The 20,715-nt window shown below is 37.8% G+C and overlaps 1 long non-coding RNA gene across 2 annotated transcripts in view; it reads left to right on the top strand.

Annotated features, from left to right (window-relative positions):
- Nucleotides 1-20,272, top strand: part of LOC119231721 (uncharacterized) — a 200,155-nt gene extending 179,883 nt beyond the window's left edge. The window contains exons 2-5 of one of the 2 annotated variants that reach the window (XR_008549774.1): nucleotides 5,901-5,978; nucleotides 9,591-9,739; nucleotides 16,585-16,630; nucleotides 17,630-20,272. This is a non-coding gene — a long non-coding RNA (uncharacterized LOC119231721). Of the gene's footprint in view, nucleotides 1-5,600; nucleotides 5,979-9,590; nucleotides 9,740-16,584; nucleotides 16,631-17,629 lie in introns of those variants that run through there. The other variant, XR_005121930.2, reaches the window with a different exon arrangement.
- Nucleotides 20,273-20,715: the final 443 nt, after the last annotated feature.

Genomic DNA, 20,715 nt, shown 5'->3' with positions numbered 1-20,715 from the left:
TGTCTCTTTTGTAAAATTACTTACATTTATTCAACATTTGTTTTTTAATCCAAAAAAATTTCAGAGATTTGTTCCAAGTTTTGTTTTTTTTTTTTTTAATAAATTTTATTTTTATATTCCCCATATAATTGCAGCCCCCTTATTTTGACCCCAATCCCTCCCCCTCCCCGCCCCCTACCCCCTGTAGAGTGTCTCTGGTTCATAGTTTTTTGTTGATTTTGATTTTCACTTTCTTATAGTTATTCATTTTCCTGGTCCCTTATTTAAGTTTTCTAGATTCCTGCTATGAGTGAGACCATCCGGTATTTTTCTTTTTCTTTCTGGCTTATTTCGCTGAGCATGATCCCTTCCAGTGCCATCCATGTTGCTGCAAATTGCATGTGTTTATCTTTTTTGAATGCTGAATAATATTCCATGGTGTATATGTACCACATCTTCTTGATCCAGTCATTTATTTTTGGGCATTTGGGTTGTTTCCAAAGCTTAGCTATTATAAACAGTTTTCAGTACACAGAACCTGAGTTGTGTACTCATTGTCCAAATTGGCATTTTTCCTGTAATATTTAAGAAAAATGTTTTCAAATCTGTACTTTTGATTTATATTTATAGTATAAATCTCCAATGAACCGTATGTATCCTGCCTTTACTTTTCTCAAAGAATAATTTTCAAAATGTTAAAAACATTACATTTACAAATAAAATATGAACACACGTCAAAAATGTATTTAGCTCATTAATGAGGAAGTTGGACAGGCAGGATGGTGAAACTGGCTCAGAGAACATTTACATAATTCAGTACTTATGGTCACTGAAAAAAATGTTAGAATGAGATGACCAACTCCAATATATAGCTGCTAAGTATCTGCAGGTCAATAAAACAATAACTTTGGGGTTGTTGAACAGAAATCATTTTCATCCCCTACCAGAAGAAATCTGGTAAGTTATCATGTAACTTAAGTATTTGGCCCCTTAATAAATATCAAGCAAAACATAAGTACACTTAAAAATCCTTGGGTAGGCTTGTTGGACAGTGCTCCAGTATGACATCAGCAACAAATGGAATCTTTTTCATTTTTAAAGATTTATTTATTTATGCATACAAGAACTGGGGTGTATGCCAGAGGTGTGGGTGGTGGGGTAGGGGGATGATTCACCAGAGACAGAGTAGGGAACAGAACAGGCAGATCTACTGAAATACACTGCTGAGGGGAGCAGCAGGCAAGACACAAGAGGTCTGCTGTTCCACATGAGTCAACTTCCTGGCCTGGGATCAAACTGGTGCTGCAGTGGCTGTGGATAGCTTTATAGTGCTGAGACTTTAACCTCTTGTGCTACCGGGGAGGCCCTGGAATCATTTTTTTTAATTTATTTATAAAAATGGGTATTTTTCCTAACATCATACATGCTAGAAATTTCAGAGCCTCACAACATAACCATACCATAGTTTGAAAGTGAGGTTACCACCACAATTACAAATGACAGGCACCCACCCATATTAAGTATACAGCTAGGATTTTGACAAATGAACTACCATATCAGCCAAGACACAAGATGCAGCTATCACCTGAAAAAGATCATCAGTCCTATTTCCTGTCTCTGTTAATTAGATTTATCAGATTCATAATCTGATAGTATGTACTTGTTTCTCTTACCATAATGTTTTTTTTAAAAGAATTATTTATGCATACGAAAACTGGGGTGTAAGCCAGAGGTGTAGGGGAGGGGAGGTGAGAAGATACACCAGAGAGAGTGGGAGCAAAACAGGCAAATTGACTGAAATACACTGCTGAGGGGAGCAGTGGGCAAGGCAGGAGAGGTCTGCTGTGCCATGTGGGTTGCTCCCTGACTGGTTGGGGAATCAAACTCATGCTGCAGTGGCTGTGGATATCTTGATGGCACTGTCTTTAACCCCTGTGCCACGTAATGTTTTGAAGATATATCCTTGATATTATGTGTAATAGTATTTCTGTTTTATTGCTGAGTTTTGCATTGTATTGCTAGAACACAATATTACTGCATCCACCTGTAGCTATCTAATTACCAAGTTTTTTCAGTACCTGCTATTTTTCTCTATTTAGGTCTTCCTGCTTTCAGTAGTGTTTTCAGTACAGAAGTAGTAATTTTCAATATGGAACTATTAGTTCACTATATTAGTTCAGTATATTTGTTCAGTATGAACTATTAATTTATTCCTAAATAATTTACATTTTTTTAAGATTTATTTATTTATTTATACAAGCACTAGGTACAGTCAGAAGCGCGGGAGGGTGAGAGAATTCACCAGAGCCAGAGCAGGGAGCAGAGCAGGCAGAAGGACTGAAGTACACTGCTGAGGGGAGCAGCGGGAGGCAGGAGAGGTCTGCACGCCATGTGGGACCCTCCTCCGGTGGCTGGGGAGCAGCTGGGGATCAAACCGGCACCGTGGAGGCTTCAGGCAGCTTCGCAACCCAGCTCTCAACCACTGCACCACTGGGGAAGCCCATAATTTACATTTTTGATGCTAGTATTGTATTAATAAATGGAAATAAAGATATTTTGCAGTGTTATTGAGAAATGCAACTGATTGCATACTTTGACAATGTTTCCTATGACCTGGCTAGTTTCATCACTAGTTTTAGTAGGGAGGTTTTTTTCCCCCTTGATTATTTTTAATTATTTTTATTTAATATATTTTTTACATCTTTTTTCATTTTTGCACAATGTATGCATTTTCATCTTGGTTATAGTCCCCATACAATCCCCCCATCCCCCCCCCACCTAATTTGACTCTAATCCCTCCTCCCCTCCACCCCCAGTAGTGTGTCTCTGGTTTTTAGTTGCTTGTTGATTTTGATTTTTTTTTCTTAAAGATTTATTTTTATTTGTACAAGAGCTGGGCTACATGCCAGAGATGCAGGAGGTGAGAGGATCCACCAGAGACAGAGTGGGGTGCAGAACAGTCAGACTGACTGAAATACACTGCTGAGGGGAGCAGCGGGAGAGACAGGAGAGGTCTGCTTCACCATGTGGGATTCTTCCTGGCTGGCTGGGAATTGAACCGGCACTGCGGAGGCTGCAGACAGCTTCACAGCACACCACTCAACCCGCTGCCACCAGGGAAGCCCTTGATTTTGATTTTTACTTTATTATAACTAGTCTTTTTCCTGGTCCCTTATTTAGGTCTTCTAAATTCCTGCTATGAGTGATACCATCTGTTTTTGTTTTTGTTTTTGTTTTTTTTTTTCTGGCTTATTTCGCTGAGCATCCCTTTGATTTTTTGTCCTAGTTAGGACTTCCAGTATAATGCTAGATATAAGTAGTTCCCTTTTCCCAATATTAATTAGAAAGGAAGTATTCTATATTACACTAGGAAGTATGATAGTAATTCTAAGGTACTTAGATGCCCTTTGAGTGAACTTGAATGAACAAGTTTTCCTTTTCTTTTTCTTGTGCTAGGAGTTGCTGTTATTATTTGAATTTTGTCAAATGCTACATGAGATTATCAGGATTTTTTCTCTGTTCTGTAAATAAAGTACAATACATTGATTTAAAGGTACTAAGTCAGTATTGTGTTCCTGAGATAAACTCCACTTGGTTGTATTTTCTCTTCATGTTTTGCTGGATTGGATTAGCTCTTATATTGTTGACAATTTTTTGGTTTCTGTTAATGAGTGACATTAATTCTTTAATGTCTTTTCCAGGTTTTCATAAATGATTATATTGACCTCGTGAAAGAGTTGCATCCTTCTCAGTTTTTTTGGGGAAAATTATGTGCTTAAGATTGGTTTTATAAACCCAGTATGTTTGAGAGTTCATCAGTGAACTCTAACATGAATTTCTTTTCTTTTTTTTTTTTAAATTTATTTATTTATGTATACAAGAACTGGGATATAGGCCAGAGGTGTGGGTGGTGAGAGGACTCACCAGAGACAGAGTGGGGAACAGAACAGGCAGATTGACTGAAATACACATTGAGGGGAGCAGCAGGCAAGTCAGGAGAGGTCTGCTGCACCATGTGGGTAGCTCCCTGGCCGGGGATTGAACTCATGCTGCAGTGGCTGTGGATAGCTTCATAGGTTGACTCTTAACCCCTTGCGCCACCAGGGAGGCCCCCATGGATTTATGTTCACGGGAAGGTTTATAATAACAAAAATCATTTTTAAAAATGGCTTAAGGCAGGCCTCCCCTGGTGGCGCAGCCGTTGAGCGCTGGGCTGCGAAGCTGCCTGCAGCCTCTGCAGCGCCGGTTCGATCCCCGGCCACCGGCGAGAGAGTCCCACATTGTGCAACAGACCTCTCCTGCTGTGCCTCCTGCTCCCCTCAGCAGTGTATTTCTTTGTCAATCTCCCTGTTCTGTTCCCTACTCTGGCTCTGGTGAATTCTCTCACCCTCCCGCGCTTCTGACTGTACCCAGTGCTTGTATAAATAAATGAATGAATGAATGAATGAATGAATGAATGAATGAATGAATGAATAAATAAATGAATAAATAAATCTGTTTAAAAAAAATGACGTAAGGCTATTTATATCTCTGTATTACTTTCTGTGAGTTTTCATTTTCAAAGAATATGTCCATGTCATTAATTTCTATAAAGATCAGTAATAAGAATATCCCCTCTTTCGTTCTGGTTTTAGTAATTTGAATCTTATATTTTGTTCTTTCAGTCAGTGTAACTAAGGGTTTGTTAATTGTGTTGATTTTTGGTTATTTTGTTTTCATTTAATTCAAAATTATTTTTTACTTTTTGTTGAGTCTTCTGTTAGCTATGTGTTATTTAGAAGTGTGTTGTTTAATCTCCAAATATTTGGGGATTTTTATTGGATTATCTGTTACTGATTTCTCATTTAGTTACTTTGTCATCTGTGCTTCATATGATTTCAGTTTTTAAGAAAATAACCTGTGTTTTATGGCCCAGAACATATTTCATGTGAACCTAAGGAACATGTATATTCTGCTGTTATTGGATGAAATATGTTCTCTATGGTTGACTATCTTAGATTTTTTTTAATATGTGCCTTATTAGGGAAACAAATATATTTACAAATAAAAGCTGAGTAAATAGCTTCTAATGGATATTTATGCAGCATGCTATTCATGTTCAAAATATGAAAAGCTAACTCAAAATACTTAGGTCTTCAAATTAGTTGTTGCTGACAGGCAGAGGATATATAATACAGTCAGCTGTTATACTGGACATTTCTTTCAATAGCAGTTACTTTGTTTTAGTTAAGGGTTCATTGTCAGCTCCATGCAACTAATAACCCTTTCTCTGTTTTCTTGTCCATCCCTGATATGCTATAAATAATGGTCCCTTGTTTCAAGGGAATATAAATAGGGACCCTGTGCAGAAATTCCTGAAAATCATTTTTGCTGTTTATATGATCGGATAATATTACTATATTGACAGTACCTTCATTTGGTGAAAGATGACTAATAAAGAAATATCTTTAAAAGTATTTGTTATACATTGTGTTATGTTTAGCTTTATAATGAAAAATGGGTAGAATAATTATCATAACTTTAGCTTATGTTTACTTTTAATGTCAAATATATTATGGTATGTTTTATTTTCTGAAAGGCTTTCGTTTTTCTGTTTACCACTAATTCTATCAATATGACCCTTTATTTACTTGTTTCTTTCTTTCTCCAGTTTTCTCCCTTTCACTCTTTTTTTCTCACCTTTAGCTTTTTAAATGTTTGGGAGTCCTTAAGGGGAAATATTAGAAGAGTTGGTACCCATTGAACTGGAGTTTTTGTTTAATATAATGATGGCTTGCTATTTGTCACTCCTAATCTGACCCTAGACATGGTTTCCTCTTAGAGGAATTTGGCATTTTGATGGCTTGCCATCTGTTGCTTCCATATGCCTGCTTCTTGAGGCTATGCATAATTAATGACTATGACTTCTCTTTGTGTTACAGCCTGAAAGAATAGACCCAAGTGCATCACGACAAGGATATGATGTCCGTTCTGATGTCTGGAGTTTGGGGATCACATTGGTATGTTTATGTGGACTCAACCTTGTCATAATAGTGTACCAAGATATTTAGAAATGAAGTTTCTTTTCAAATCTTTGATTTTATTTACCTCTTTTTATCCTGTGGTGATTATCCAGTGACTATATTTCCCAATCTTTGGGAAAAGTGTTATTTTATCTTAAAAACTCAAGCTAAAGTTGTTACTCTTTTCCTCAAGGTTTCATGAGGTTCCCAAGGCTTTTTAATGTTGTAGCTCTGAAACTTTCCACAACAGAAGATTCAGCAGCTAAGAATAGCAATGGGGGGAGCAGCTCACCTGTGGTAAATGCAGCAGTGAAGGCACATAGACTCTTCCCTATACAACCCAGAGTATTATGTCCAGTCATGTGGCATACAGTATCTGTATTAGGCATACATATAAGTATGTAAATGGTTTCTACTTGGATTCTTCTGTTTACTGGATAGCAACGTCACAAATGAGTTGACAGTAATTCAGTTGATAAGGAGAAGAACTATCTAGGTGACAATTCTAAATGAAAATTCTACCTTATAACTAATAAGAACACTAATTACTTACTTTACCAAAGACAGAGTGGGGAGCAGAATAGGCAGACTGAGTGCAATACACTGCTAAGGGGAGCAGTGGGTGAGTCAAGAGAGGTCTGCTGCGCCATGTGGGTAGCTCCCTGGCCGGGGATTGAACTCGTGCTGCAGTGGCTACAGATAGCTTCATAGGTTGCGTCTTAACCCCTTGCACCACCAGGGAGGCTCTAAATGAACTCTTCTTTATCACTAGTGAACTGTATTAAAGCAGTATATTTCCTTATTACTAAATTTTGTTTTGAAGTTTCAGATTTATTTCCTTGTGATTGATGTTTTACCAAGACTTGATGACATTTTTTTCTGCTGGGACAGCTTCATGCTGTCTTCTATATAGATATGAATTTCCCATTGTTAGATAGGACTAGGTCCTCTTTAGTAGGCAACCTTAACACTTTTTCCTTGCACATTCTTCCCATCTTCATAAGACACCACAGCTCAGAGATAGATAACACATGTTCAGAGCAATCAACTTTTTGGTAGCTTATTAAATAATCTCTGTTCTTTAATAAGCTACCTTAGATCATTTTCCTGTAGCTCAGAATCACATACCCTGGTTAGTTATCCTTGGTGAATCGCATTGCCAGGCCTATTCTCTGTATAGAGAGCCGATGGCCAGTAGCTCACCTCTGCTGAGGAATCCATCTAGTTTCCTTTGTAACTAAATATGGGTGATACTGGAATCTTGTTATGAAGCTAGCTGACTTAAGAAGAAATCATTTCTTCTTAGATAGGGAAGAACCTGGAATTTTATCTTTTTTTTTTTTTTTTTTAATTTAAGATTTATTTATTTATTTATTTATTTATTTATTTATTTATTTATTTATACATACAAGCACTGGGTACAGTCAGAAGTGCAGGAGGGTGAGAGAACTCACCAGAGCCAGAGCGGGAAACAGAACAGGCAGACTGACGAAATACACTGCTTTGAGGGGAGCAGCGGGCGGCAGGAGAGGTCTGTACGCCATATGGGACCCTCGCAGATGGCCGGGGATCGAACCGGCACTGCAGAGGCTGCGGGCATCTTCGCAGCCCAGGGCTCAACCACTGCGCCACCAGGGGAGGCCCTGGAATTTTATCATTTTGAGGTCTGGTAACTAATCTCAAAGACTGAAGCAAAACTTCCAGCTGTTTACATATCAGGAAGAGTCACAGTTCAGAAATGCCTATATATCTCCAAACCAGTTTTGTTTTAAAAGCAAGTATTCATTATAAGAAAGAAAAGTCATTCTGTGAAAGGCTTTATCATAGAAAAAAAAAAATTTTAAGATTTATTTCATTTATTTATGCATACAATAACTGGGTTGTAGGCCAGAGGTGCAGGGGGAGTGAGAGGATTCTCCAGAGATAGAGTTGGGAACAGAACAGGCAGATCTACTGAAATAAACTGCTGAGAGGAGCTATGGGCGAGACGGTAGGGGTCTGCTGTTAGCTTCCAGGCCTGGGATGGAACTCCTGCTGCAGTGGCTGCATATAGCTTCATAATGCTTAGACTTTAACCCCTGTGCCACCAGGGAGGTCCAACATAGAAAATTTTTAAGTAAGTTCCTTTAGTACATTTGGAAAAACTTTATTTAAAAGCAAGATTATTAGTGTTTACAATTGCCTCCTAATTGATTTTTTATGTGGATTATCTTAAAAAATCATAGAATGTGTGAAATTAATTTGTATGATAAAGTCCTTCACCTTACAATGTGTATCCTGCTTTCTGTTTCTCTTACAACCTCTTCTCAAAAATGACTCTAATGACATTATCCCTAATGCTGTGAATAATCAATACCTTACAATAACAAAATCTTCCAAAGAATTTATTGATTTGCCCTGGTTTACAAACCTACATAATTTGAGGAATACAGCTTCACACAATGATCTTTCAAAGATTTTATATGTTTATCAAAAAAGAAATTTAGCTAAGGAAATAAATTTCTGTGTATATGTGCATGCACGCTTGCCTGCTTTCAGGCATATGTGTGTAATTGGAGATGGTAGAATGTTGAAGGATATATTTTTTCAGGAGGAAGGACTTCTCTCCATACCAGCTTTCTACTTGAGCTTTTATATCTGCTTGATAGCTTTTCTTTTGTTGTGTAAACTAGTAACTTAATATTTTACTAAATTGACAAAGTCAAATCTAAGTTGAAGAAATCCTGAAATAGACTCAATTTGTTCTTTCTCATATGGCAGCTTCTCTCAAATAGGTTTAGAATCTCATCCTAATTTTCAGTCACTTTTCAATGAACATAAAGTAGGATGCATTTATGCCATGCTACACATTTAGATACATTTCTTAGAAAAAAAGCATAATTTCCAGGTTTTCATTATTATCAGAACACAGTGGAAGAAAGATGAGAGTGCAGTTCACAAGTATTTTTGACTGCTTGACAGACTGGGCATACATATATCAGACTCTCCAGATTTGTCTTGCCATGCTTTAGAGATATTGTCCTGAGCAACTTAGATGGTGATGGGTGTCATCTTAACTTAATTTCTTCAGTAATAGTAATATCTGGATGTGGTTGAAATTATGGTAACTACAGAATAACTATAGAACAGGATCTGCATGTAGTCTTTGGAGTTTGGTCTTGTTTGTTGAATATTCTTTTGCCTTACAAAGGAGTTTGACCACTATTCTGAACCAGTGCCTTTCATTCAGACAACTGCAGCTGTTCAGACTTTGTATTGCAAAAGTTCTAAAACAAGCCTTCTAGATTCTCTCATAAAAAAGAATCAGAACCAGAGGCTACCTTGGAGCGTGCATTGTAAGGACCTCATTGAGGCTTATGCTTGGTATTTCTCTTTAGTCCAAGTCCTTGAATTTGGTTTATACAGAATTTTCTATATTATTTTGATTTCAAAATATCACCTTTATCCAGCCTTAGTGATTTTGAAGATTCCACCTCAGCCTGATCTGGGTTTGCTTTAAGACTTTGGCAGGAGTTTAGGCTTGGAGTTTAGATTTTCAATATGATCATTCCAGTGAAGAATAGTAAATAATGCCTTGTGTGTTTTGTTTTCCCCCCGTGTTCTCTTTAGTACGAGTTGGCCACAGGCCGCTTTCCTTATCCAAAGTGGAATAGTGTATTTGATCAACTAACGCAAGTGGTGAAAGGAGATCCTCCACAGCTGAGTAATTCTGAGGAAAGGGAATTCTCCCCAAGTTTCATCAACTTTGTCAACTTGTGGTGAGTACTTCATTTGCAAATGCTCAAAAACATGTGGTGAGAACAGTAGTATTTACTCAATTAGCAACACTGGGAAATGGGAGCCTTCTTCATATCACCCTGCCTTCTAAGCTGGTATTCCGGACCTCTATAGCCACATGGAAGGGCCAGCTGGCTGGAGAAGCACTCTCTTACTCTACTACTCAGGTACTGACTTAAAGCAGATGTGGGTGGTGGAAAAGCTACTGCCTCCAGATTCATAGTACCTTGTATAAGAAATGTAGCCTGAGTGAGACTAATCATCATATTCTGCTGTAATTCTAACAATGAAATTGTACCAGAATCACTTGGAAACTTTTATTCAGTCATGGCCCTTCTAGGTCAGACATTCAGGGGTGAATCTTAGCTCTGATACAACATTTAACACAATTGAGTGTATTTAGTAAAGTCCAGATTTCACTTGGTAAAACTGTATATAAGCTGCTTAAAACTTTATTCCAAAGAAGATATGAATTCCATACCTGCTTGATGTTGTTTGTACACCTTTTTAATAGTTGTATGTGTGTGTTACATGAAATTATCAGTATATACCAGTATGACAATAATGCAGTCATGCATTGTATTGTTTCAATTTCTCTTAAATATAGTTTTCTCCTCATTTGAATATTTTTAATAATTATTTATCCATCGTGATTTAAAAATATGTTTATAAGCCATAGCATCAGAGCATTTAGTTTATCTTTTCATTCTTGAAAATGCTTTTCTTTTTCTCATAATTTTTTCTTGCCAGAAATGCTCTCTCTCTACATTTTTTATATCCAACATTGCCCTCTTTAATAGAGAATATTTGTTGACTCTGCTTTTCAGGTCCCTTTTATCTTCTCTAACTGAACTCTACTTTTCTGTTGGTTTTCAGAGGGGAAAGGAAATACTTCAAGATTTTCTAGGTAGAAGGCCATAAAAATTGCTCAGCTTGATAGCTTATATCTTCTTAAAAGCAATCTATTTTTACCAGTTTGAACACATATATACAGTTTGCATGATAGTATAAATATTAATGTATATGTTCCATTTCAGTGAAACATTTGGTTAAAAGAAATTGTGTAAATCATAGACAATAGTATCTAAAATGAGCACCTGTAAATTTCCCACCAGAGTTCCTTTCTTGTTATTTCTTGATCTCATCATTGGTTTTATAGTAAATGTGTGTGATTCTTGTGTATTTCTCTATTTCTGTGTCCCTTGGTGCCAGTTCTCTCCCACAGATAGTGGTTATGAACATCAATGCCCTATTGTTTTTCATGAGTAAGTGCATAGTTCCATCTCATTCCAAATCACTCGTGTCTACAGTTAAAATATATTGTTTTTATGATATATTCCCATCAACTTTCCACTTTTGTCCATTCTCCTTTCCACCATAGTTGGTCGTTTTTTACCATTTCTAACCTAGATCATTCAGATTGCCTATTGGCTTTCTCATAATCCAGTATTTGTTTGTTCCAAATCATTCTCCTTTTTGTCAGAATTGTGTATTTTATGATGATTATCTGATATTACTTCTTTTTTAAACCTTCTTAGCACATGCATTCTGAATAGAATGGTATCACCACCAATGGGGCAAAATTTGTTGTGGCGAGAGAATATTTGTTGTGGGTACTAAAATGGTTTATAGCCCTCCAAAGGACTATTACGGAATATAATAGATGTGGTATTTATATAGTGAGTATAATAGACAGGTGGTATTTATATAATGAAGAAAATATTGAGAAGTACTGGAAACTCAAGGTTTCCTTTTGCCCCTTAAAATGAAATCTAAACTCAAAAGACTTTCAAAACCCCTGTGATCTGGACATGGCTTATTCCTTTAGCCACAAATTCCTATTACTACTCTTGAACTGTTTTTCTGCTAAACGGAATGTCTTCAGTTGCTTAAATTAAAAGCGTATAAAAAAATACCATGAAAGAATATGCTCATGACCTTTGCATAAAGATGTCTTACAGAATACAGAAAAAAACTAAAATTGGATTCCATTGACACCATTGAGTGAAATGCCAAGCCGCACAATGTGTTTGCCATACAGATATTTTATATAGGGCTTTTATCCAGAATATGTGAAAAAGGGGCCTCCCTGGTGGCACAAGGGTTTAAGACACAACCTATGAGGCAATCCACAGCCACTGCAGCACGAGTTCAATCCCTGGCCAGGGAACTACCCGTATGGTGCAGCAGACCTCTCCTGACTCGCCCGCTGCTCCCCTCAGCAGTGTATTTTGGTCATTCTGCCTGTTCTGTTCCCCACTCTGTCTCTGGTGCATCCTCTCACACACCCTCCCCCACATCTGGCCTGTACCCCAGTTCTTGTATGCATAAATAAATAAATCTTTGGGAAAAAAACAGAAACCACTTATAAATACAAAAATGACAACCAAAAATGGCAAAATACTTGAAAAGGCACTTAAAAAGATGATATAAAGGGCCTCCCTGGTGGCACAGCAGGTTGAGCACAGCGCTGTGAAGCTGTCCACAGCCTCCGCAGCGCGGGTTTGATTCCCGGCCAGCCAGGGAGATTCCCACATGGTGCAGCAGACCTCTCCTGCTGCTCCCCTCAGCGGGGCAGACTGCGCCCGCTGCTCCCCTCAGCAGTACTTTCGGTCCTTCTGCCTGTTCTGCTCCCTGCTCTGTCTCTGGTGAATCCTCTCACCCTCCCGGGCCTCTGGCCTGTATTCTTTAAAAAAAAAAAGATGATATGAAAAGGTGCTCATTGAGCATTCCTAGTCATTATGGAAATGCACGTCAAAATTACAATGAAATGCTGTTGCCCCAGATGATAGTAACATAAAAGACTGAGAATACCATGAGGACCTGAAACAACTGGAAGCCTCACATATTACATCTAGGTATAGCAATTGGTGCGATCTCTTTGAAAAACTGTTCGGCACATCTTATGTAACTGTGATGATACAGCTGACACATATATCTTATAACCCAGTAATTCAAGTCCCAACAGAAGTTCAGGCATAAATATATTAAAAGACATGTTTGAAAATGTTTTGAGCAGCTTATACATAATTACCTATAGTCTATTGACAGTAGGGTGGATAATAAATTTATAGAGTGGTATATAGCATCCAAGAAAATTTAACTATCGATATACTAAACAACATGGATAATTTCACAAATTATGTTGTATGAAGGAAGACATAAAATATGTATAGTTACATTTATATAAAATTTAAAAGAAGATAGAATTAATATAGAGTAGGGCCTCCCCTGGTGGCGCAGCTGTTGAGTGCTGGGCTGAGAAGCTGCCTGCAGCTTCTGCAGCACTGGTTCGATCCCTGGCTGCCGGCGAGGGTCCCATATGGGGCGCAGACCTCTCCCGCCATGCCCGCTGCTTCCCTCAGCAGTATTCTTCATCAGTCTGCCTGTTCTTTTCCCCGCTCTGGCTCTGGTGAATTCTCTCACCCTCCGGCGCTTCTGACTGTACCCAGTGCTTGTATAAAAAATATAAAAAATAATTAATATAGAGTAATAGAAGTCAGAATATTGTTACTCTTATTTTAGTTCTGCACTTAAACTTATGTTCTTTTCTTCAACTAAATGTTTGCTTAAGGAAAGAGAGATGGAGGTTTAACAATCAAAGTGATGATCTCAGCTCACACTTTAAATTCCTCCCTGCTTTAACTTCTTAATGAAATCATCAATGGAATTTTTTTTAAAGAATGAAATCTCTAATAGTCATGGAAAAGAGCAAAAGGTAAAGTTATTGAGGATTTTTTGTGAAAGTATGTAGATGAAACTGAATTCAAGAAGGGAGTGGAGGAAGCCCCAAGGAAGAAAAATAAAACCTGCCTAGAAACCCCTTTACCTAAAAGAAAACAACTTGTGGGACAGGAAACCAGGAAGCAAATCTTGATCCTAAAAATGCTTGAGGAAATAATTTATGTACTAGAAACTACACACGCCGGGGACTCTACTACGGCAGCATTCATTTCTACCTTACACTGGGCAGGAAGGACCTGACATAACTTCAAGCCCAGGCATTGTGTTGACTAGAGGATGGGTACACAGTGCAAGCTGTTATAGCAAACCCAGGATAAAATTCCTTGACAAAATGATGATGCTCTGGGGAATGCTCGCCACTATTTGAAGATCTATGACTAAGATTAACTTGTGATAAACTGAGGTCCTTTTAAGGATGAAAAAATTAAAAAAAAAAAAAATCACCACCAAATGAAAGCACTCAGTGGTTCAGAGAATTGTACCAGTCTAAGACACAAGTATTCCCCTGTGAAGCTCACGCTGAAAAAATCAGGGAAAAATTTGAATTCAGGAAAAGTTATTTTCAAATAAGAAGCATGATTTCTATGGGTGAAAAATGGTGGTAGACAGCCAGCATATTGCATATTATTCTGCAGATTAATCAAATCTGTGAACTAGACAACACCCTTAAGTTAATTTTCCAGAAGAAAGGGATAAACAGATGAGCTTGAGGCAAATGATATGTGACATGGGGGAGAAAATCCAGATTTCATTTATTGAGAATAAACAGAGGAAGAATTAAAATAAAATTCTCCTTATTTGAAAGAAATTTTAATTCCTTAGATTAAAATTCCAGACCAAATTAACTAAAAGGAAAAAAGAAAAAGTCATGGTAGGCATGTTGTAAGATTGTTTTTGTTTCATGCATTTGAAACATAAAAATTGCTAGACTTTCAGTTAAAACACATATATGCAAATGTACACACTCATGTAGAAAGACATAAAATCAGAGCAGTACCTGAAGTATAGAGAAACAGCTATAGAATGATGACTGTTACCACTTCAGATTATGACAGTAGATTAGATATCTTAGGAAAATACTTACAATGAAACTACTAAAATACTGGATAAACTTTTTATAGTGGTTTAAAAATATATATCAGAGTTAGTAGAAAACTAAGGAGTCCATAGGGTTGTAAGGATAAGGATTTTAAGACCTCCCTAGTTGATGAGAGGGAAAAAGCAAATTCTTCAACCTAGGAATCCAAGAATTTTCATACAAAGTTCAATGGAATAAGTTATTCCGGAAAAAAAAAATTGTGCAAAGAATGAAATTAATAGAAATAACTGATGGCAGAAATGTATCTATGAAAACTGCTGATACCAGAGTGATCAGAAATAGGAAAACAATCACCAATGTAAAAAGCTTGGAAATATAAACAAGGAAGAGAAATTCCTTGTTTCTGTTCTGTAGAGAACCCAATAGAACTTTTAAAATGAAAACATCCAATTGCTGGATTACATCGCAGATAAGAATTGAAGAGTTTGGGCCTCCCCGGTGGTGCAGTGGTTGAGCACTGGGTTGCGAAGCTGCCAGCAGTGATGACAGCAGTAATTCTGGGATGGAAGTTAGTAATAATTTAAAGATTTCTACTTACATGGCATCGTGAGTTTGTATGATCATACAATTTTCTGCTCATTGGAAGCTAGAAAAATAAAATGATGTGGCAGTTTTACAACAAAAGTAAATGTCTATATGGATGAAAAATGCATCAGGTCTACATATAAAATGTTATGGAAACCTGAAGCCATGGGCTTTCTGTGTATCTAGCTCTATAAGAGACATTGGCAGCTGGGAAATTACTTTTTCTTTTTAAGATTTATTTGTGCATACAAGAGCTGGGGTATAGGCCAGAGGTGCGGGGGCGGGACGTGAGAGGATTCACCAGAGACAGAGTGGGGAGCAGAACAGGAAGATCTACTGAAATACACTACTGAGGGGAGCAACAGGTGAGACAGGAGGGGTCTGCTGTGCCATGTGGGTCACCTCCCTGGCCAGTGATCAAACTCGTGCTTCAGGGGCTATGGATAGCTTCATAGTGCTGAGACTTAACCTCTTGCGCCACCAGGGAGGCCCCTGGGACATTATGTCTTATAGAATCAAAGTCCTACAGGTGCTTTCTTCTGGCCACAAGGTCAATCATTAGATGCAAGCAGTCCCAGGAGGCCACAGTGCTCTCTTAGGTGGTTGAGGTAATCCCTAGCAGGCTGACACCCGAGGATTATCTGGTGGCAGCACCCCCAGCAGTGTAGAAATATCCTTCAACTCCTGAAGAGGAATCTAAGTACCCAGCATTTACTACAGGAAGTATAGGAGAAGAAAGTAGCATTTAGTTTAAGAACAGATGAACTATGTTGCCAATATTCATTTATATGTGATAGGAAAAAAGGAATTTAATTGAGGGTAGAAGAGAGGAGATTTAAATGTGACCCAGGATAGATCAGGTAAATATGAACAAAATGAAAACTGTTCTGGCAATATTAATCAGGCAAGGGAGAATTCAAGGGAGAAAGAGCAACAGGGTAGAGAATTTTAATACAGTATTATAGTCCTTAGTGCAGTTGTGCTATTATAAATCTTTGTGCCAAAGAACATAAGATTGAGATACAGGGTGTAAACATTTTTTAAATCTAAGATAAATTGATAAAATTCAAATGTGGTTTATCTCCTGAACTTACTGGAGTCTCTTATGTGGTATCTTATATGTGTATATATTTAGAAATATATGCATGTATATGCACATACATTTTTTAAACTTATTCATAATTATATTTAACTAAGTAGTAGTCTAACAAGCAGCTATGTCACAATTTTTTAGAACAGTTCCTAACATTTTGCTTATGCTTCTACACTGAATATGCTAAGGGTAAATCCTTAGAGTGTATTTTGTCTTAATTTTCCATATTTGGTAGGTTGTCTACTTGGTCACTTTATATCTGAAGGAGAAAACTACTTGATTTTTGTAATATTTCAGTTGTGAAAAGAAAAATACTTGGATAAATGTGTTTTCATTTTAATAATGTCGTTTTGATGTTATTTTAGCCTTACAAAGGATGAATCCAAAAGGCCAAAGTATAAAGAACTTCTGGTAAGTGTGACACTGTGGAAATTTTAGACACTTCCTCATCCCTGAATCCCCTTAGTGTGCTCATTCAGTGGGCTTCTCTTAACTTCTCTTAACTTCTCAAACAGCTTAACTTTATTCACTATGTCTTAAAGTATTTTAAAACAATATTTGGAAAGAAAAAATTTGTATTTCTGATTTTTCTACTGATTTACTAACTAGAGTCTCCTGGAAAATTTTGACCTTGCTGTGTTACTAAATTATCCCCAAAGAATTGCAGCATTCACTTTAACAGACCACTGCATGGTCTATGTATGTGTAATTTCTAGAAGAATTCGCTGTGCTATTCTGACTTTATTAAATGCTCTCACCCAAATTTATACATCAAATATCCAATTCCCATTTATTTGAAAATTCTCACCTACCCCATGGAAGTTGGGTGTTGTAAGCAGTTTACTGGATATAGTGTTGGTCCCAGCAGTAACGAAATCAATGTGATCTAATAATTTGAGAACATTTTAAGAAAAGATCCACTTATTTGTCATACTTAGCTTCAAACTGTCAAAGATATTAGACCAAACTTACAGTCAGCTGCAGTTTGACTCTAAAGATATCCAAACAACATATTTAGAGAAACTATGAAAGAAAAGTATTGAGAGATGCAACACTAAAGGGTGGTTTGCAAGCAGAAAAGGAGCTGTAGGCTTTGGAATGCACAGGGCAGAAGCTCATAGGATGTGTCTATTGAGCCTCTTGCAGTGGACATCAGGATCACAAACAGGGCCTTTTTGTAAGAGCCTTCTGTTGTGCATGGGGGAACTGGGGTATTGGGGTTTATCTAGGTTTGCCACACCCACTCAACATATCTACATGAAATATAGGCTGTGCTTGCCTCTCTGGACACATGCTTTATTATTTATAGCCACATGTGGTTGGAGCCTTCAGTTCTAGCATCTAAATTGGGAAAAGTTCAGCATGGGCTCATACAAATTTTGACCTTTTCTTGTTTCAATTGTCTTGCAGAAACATCCCTTCATTTTGATGTATGAAGAACGTACTGTAGAGGTCGCATGCTATGTTTGTAAAATCCTGGATCAAATGCCAGCTACTCCCAGCTCTCCCATGTATGTCGATTGATATCGCTGCTACGTCAGACTCTAGAAAAAGGGCTGAGAGGAAGCAAGACGTAAAGAATTTTCATCCCGTATCACAGTGTTTTTATTGCTCGCCCAGACACCATGTGCAATAAGATTGGTGTTCGTTTCCATCATGTCTGTATACTCCTGTCACCTAGAACGTGCATCCCCGTAACACCCGATTGATCACACAGTGTTAGTGCTGGTCAGAGAGACCTCATCCTGCTCTTTCGTGATGAACATGTTCATGAAATGTGGAAGTCAGTACGATCAATTTGTTGACTGTGATTAGATCACATCTTAAATTCATTTTTAGACTCAAAAACCTGGAGACGCAGCTACTGGAATGGTGTTTTGTCAGATTTCTTAGTATGGGAAGAATGCGGTGATGGATGTACTATGTCTGAACATAGAGACTCAGGCTTGAGTGAGAAGAGCTTGCACAGCCAATGAGACACATTGCCTTCTGGAGCTGGGAGACAAAGGAGGAATTTACTTTCTTCACCAAGTGCAATAGATTTACTGATTTGATATTCTTTTGCTTTACAGTCACAGTCGATGTTTGGGGATCGATGTGCTCAGCCAAATTTCCTGTTTGAAATATGTTAAATTAGAATGATTTTATCTTTACCAAAAATCATGTTGCATTCAAAGAGGTGAACATTAAAATATTGAGACAGGACAGAATGTGTTCTTTTCTCCTTTACCAGTCCTTCTACTCTTCATGGGAAGACTCAGGAGTCTGCCACTTGTCAAAGAAGGTGCTGATCCTAAGAATTTTCATTCTAAGAATTCGGTGTGCTGCCAACTTGATGTTCCACCTGCCACAAACCACCAGGACTGAACGAAGAAAAAAAGTACAGAGGGCCAAGTTTACAGATGTTTTTAATTCTAGTATCTTATTTGGAACAACTTGTAGCAGCTATATATTTCCCCTTGGTCCCAAGCCTGATATTTTAGCCATCATAACTCACTAACAGGGAGAAGTAGCTAGTAGCGATGTGCCTTGATTGATGATTTCTTGTAGGCAGCAAAAGACCAAATCTCAGTTGTTTGCCATCACTGGTCCAGGTCTTCAGTTTCTGAATCTCTTTCCCTTTCTGTGTGGTCTATTGCCACTACGTGACTTTTGCTTAATCCAATCTTTTGCCTTTTTTTAAATGTCAAAAATCTTTATAATCACCAGGGATATTCCTTACCAAGGATTTTTAGCCCCAAATCTCTCATATGCTCTAATGTTTAAAAGACTGAGAAGCATGGGGCCCAGCTAATGTGTGGTAGGTGATGAAGAAGCATCTTTTCTAGAGACACTTTTGACCAGATGAGGATCTGATATGCCAGTCTTCTAGCTCATCACCTGCGAGAGTCTTTAGCAGGTCACCATCATTTCTTGGAATTGGAATGCTACACCTCCCCACCCCCGAGTGCCCAAAACCCGGAACAGATCTGCCATTCAAATCTGCTCTCTTTTGCTGTGCTTCCTCACTTTCCCATTTGGTGTCCCTCTGGCCTTCCTGGCATTGAACATTAGGCTTCATAGAGCAGTTAAGCAGCACTGTGAGCGATTCAAGCACACTGGAATGTAAAACAGCCATGGTCTGAGATGCAGATGATGCCATTACAGAACCAAATGGTGGCAGGTATTGCTGTGTCTCCTCCCGGAGTGACAGTCACAAACAATAGAAAGTAAAGGGAGGATGGTGCTGTTTAAAGTTATATCCCTGTAAGTTTCAGAATTGAAAAGTGATTTATCACTCAGTCCACTTGCCTCATTTTCCTATTTTCTCCCCCATGGTAACCTAAATCTTAGACTTCCCAGTGTTCTGAAAGGAAGCATTGCTACATGTCTTCCTTCAACCACACCAAGCCATCATCCTCCATTGCTCCCGGGGACTCAAGAGGAATTTGTTTCTCTGCTGTCAACTTCCCATCTGGCTCAGCTTAGGGTCACTTTGCCATTTAACAAATGGAGATTAAAGCAATTCTGACTGTCCAGGAGCTAATGTGACCGTTCTATTGTGTGGAATACCACATAAAAAGGCAATTTTAGTGTATTAATCATAGAATATTATAAACTATAAACTTAAGGGCAAGGAGTTTATTACAATGTATCTTTATTAAAACAAAAGGGTGTATAGTGTTCACAAACTGTGAAAATAGTGTAAGAACTGTACATTGTGAGCTCTGGTTATTTTTCTCTTGTACCATAGGAAAAAAAAATGTATAAAAAATATCAAAAAGCTAATGTGCAGGGATATTGCCTTATTTGTCTGTAAAAATGGAGCTCAGTAACATTACTGCTTCTTGGAGCTTTGGAATATTTTATCCTGTATTCTTGTTTGAATTCCTCCTCTATTTAAGATATATACATGGAATCGAAGTGTTTATGTAATAGTTCTATCCTTTTGCCTGCAGGTCAGTTGTAATAAATCTAGGATGTGCTGATGACTTTGTAATTTGATTTTCTGAAGTCAGACCCTTAAGAGGGGAAAACCAAGTAAATTCCATTAAATTATCTGTGCATTTCACATTGGGGAAGCATTTCCTTCTTGAAGTGTTCATGGCCTCTTTTTCTTCTCGTGGTTGTTATATCTCTCTGTTACTCTTCAAACCACAGATAAATCTGTGATGCATCAGCTTTACTTTCTGTTTGAGTAGGTGTGATACACCTAATGTTTAAAGGAAGGGGTTCCTATTCTTCAACTTGTGTTATGGTGAGGAGATACAACTTCTAGGAATCTAGTTTACTTTGGCCTATTGTAGCTGCCAGCCTTGCTTTCTGACTCAGGTACTGGGGCTGCGAGGTGAGCAGTAGATGTCAATTCAGGTTGTGATTGTTCATTGCTACCTGAGAAGCAGAAAGAGGTCGGTCAGAGACCAGAGGTCAAACCTAGGCAGTTTATTGATAGGCAAAGACAACAGAAATGAACAAAACCCCACAGAAGCCTAGAAACTATATACACTATATATATG

Source organism: Talpa occidentalis, unplaced genomic scaffold, assembly GCF_014898055.3.
Source record: "Talpa occidentalis isolate TD23 unplaced genomic scaffold, MPIMG_talOcc4v2.1 talOcc4.7, whole genome shotgun sequence".
Lineage (NCBI taxonomy): Eukaryota > Metazoa > Chordata > Mammalia > Eulipotyphla > Talpidae > Talpa > Talpa occidentalis.
Note: the sequence above shows the minus strand (reverse complement) of the source record. Positions and strands in the feature narration are given on the sequence as shown.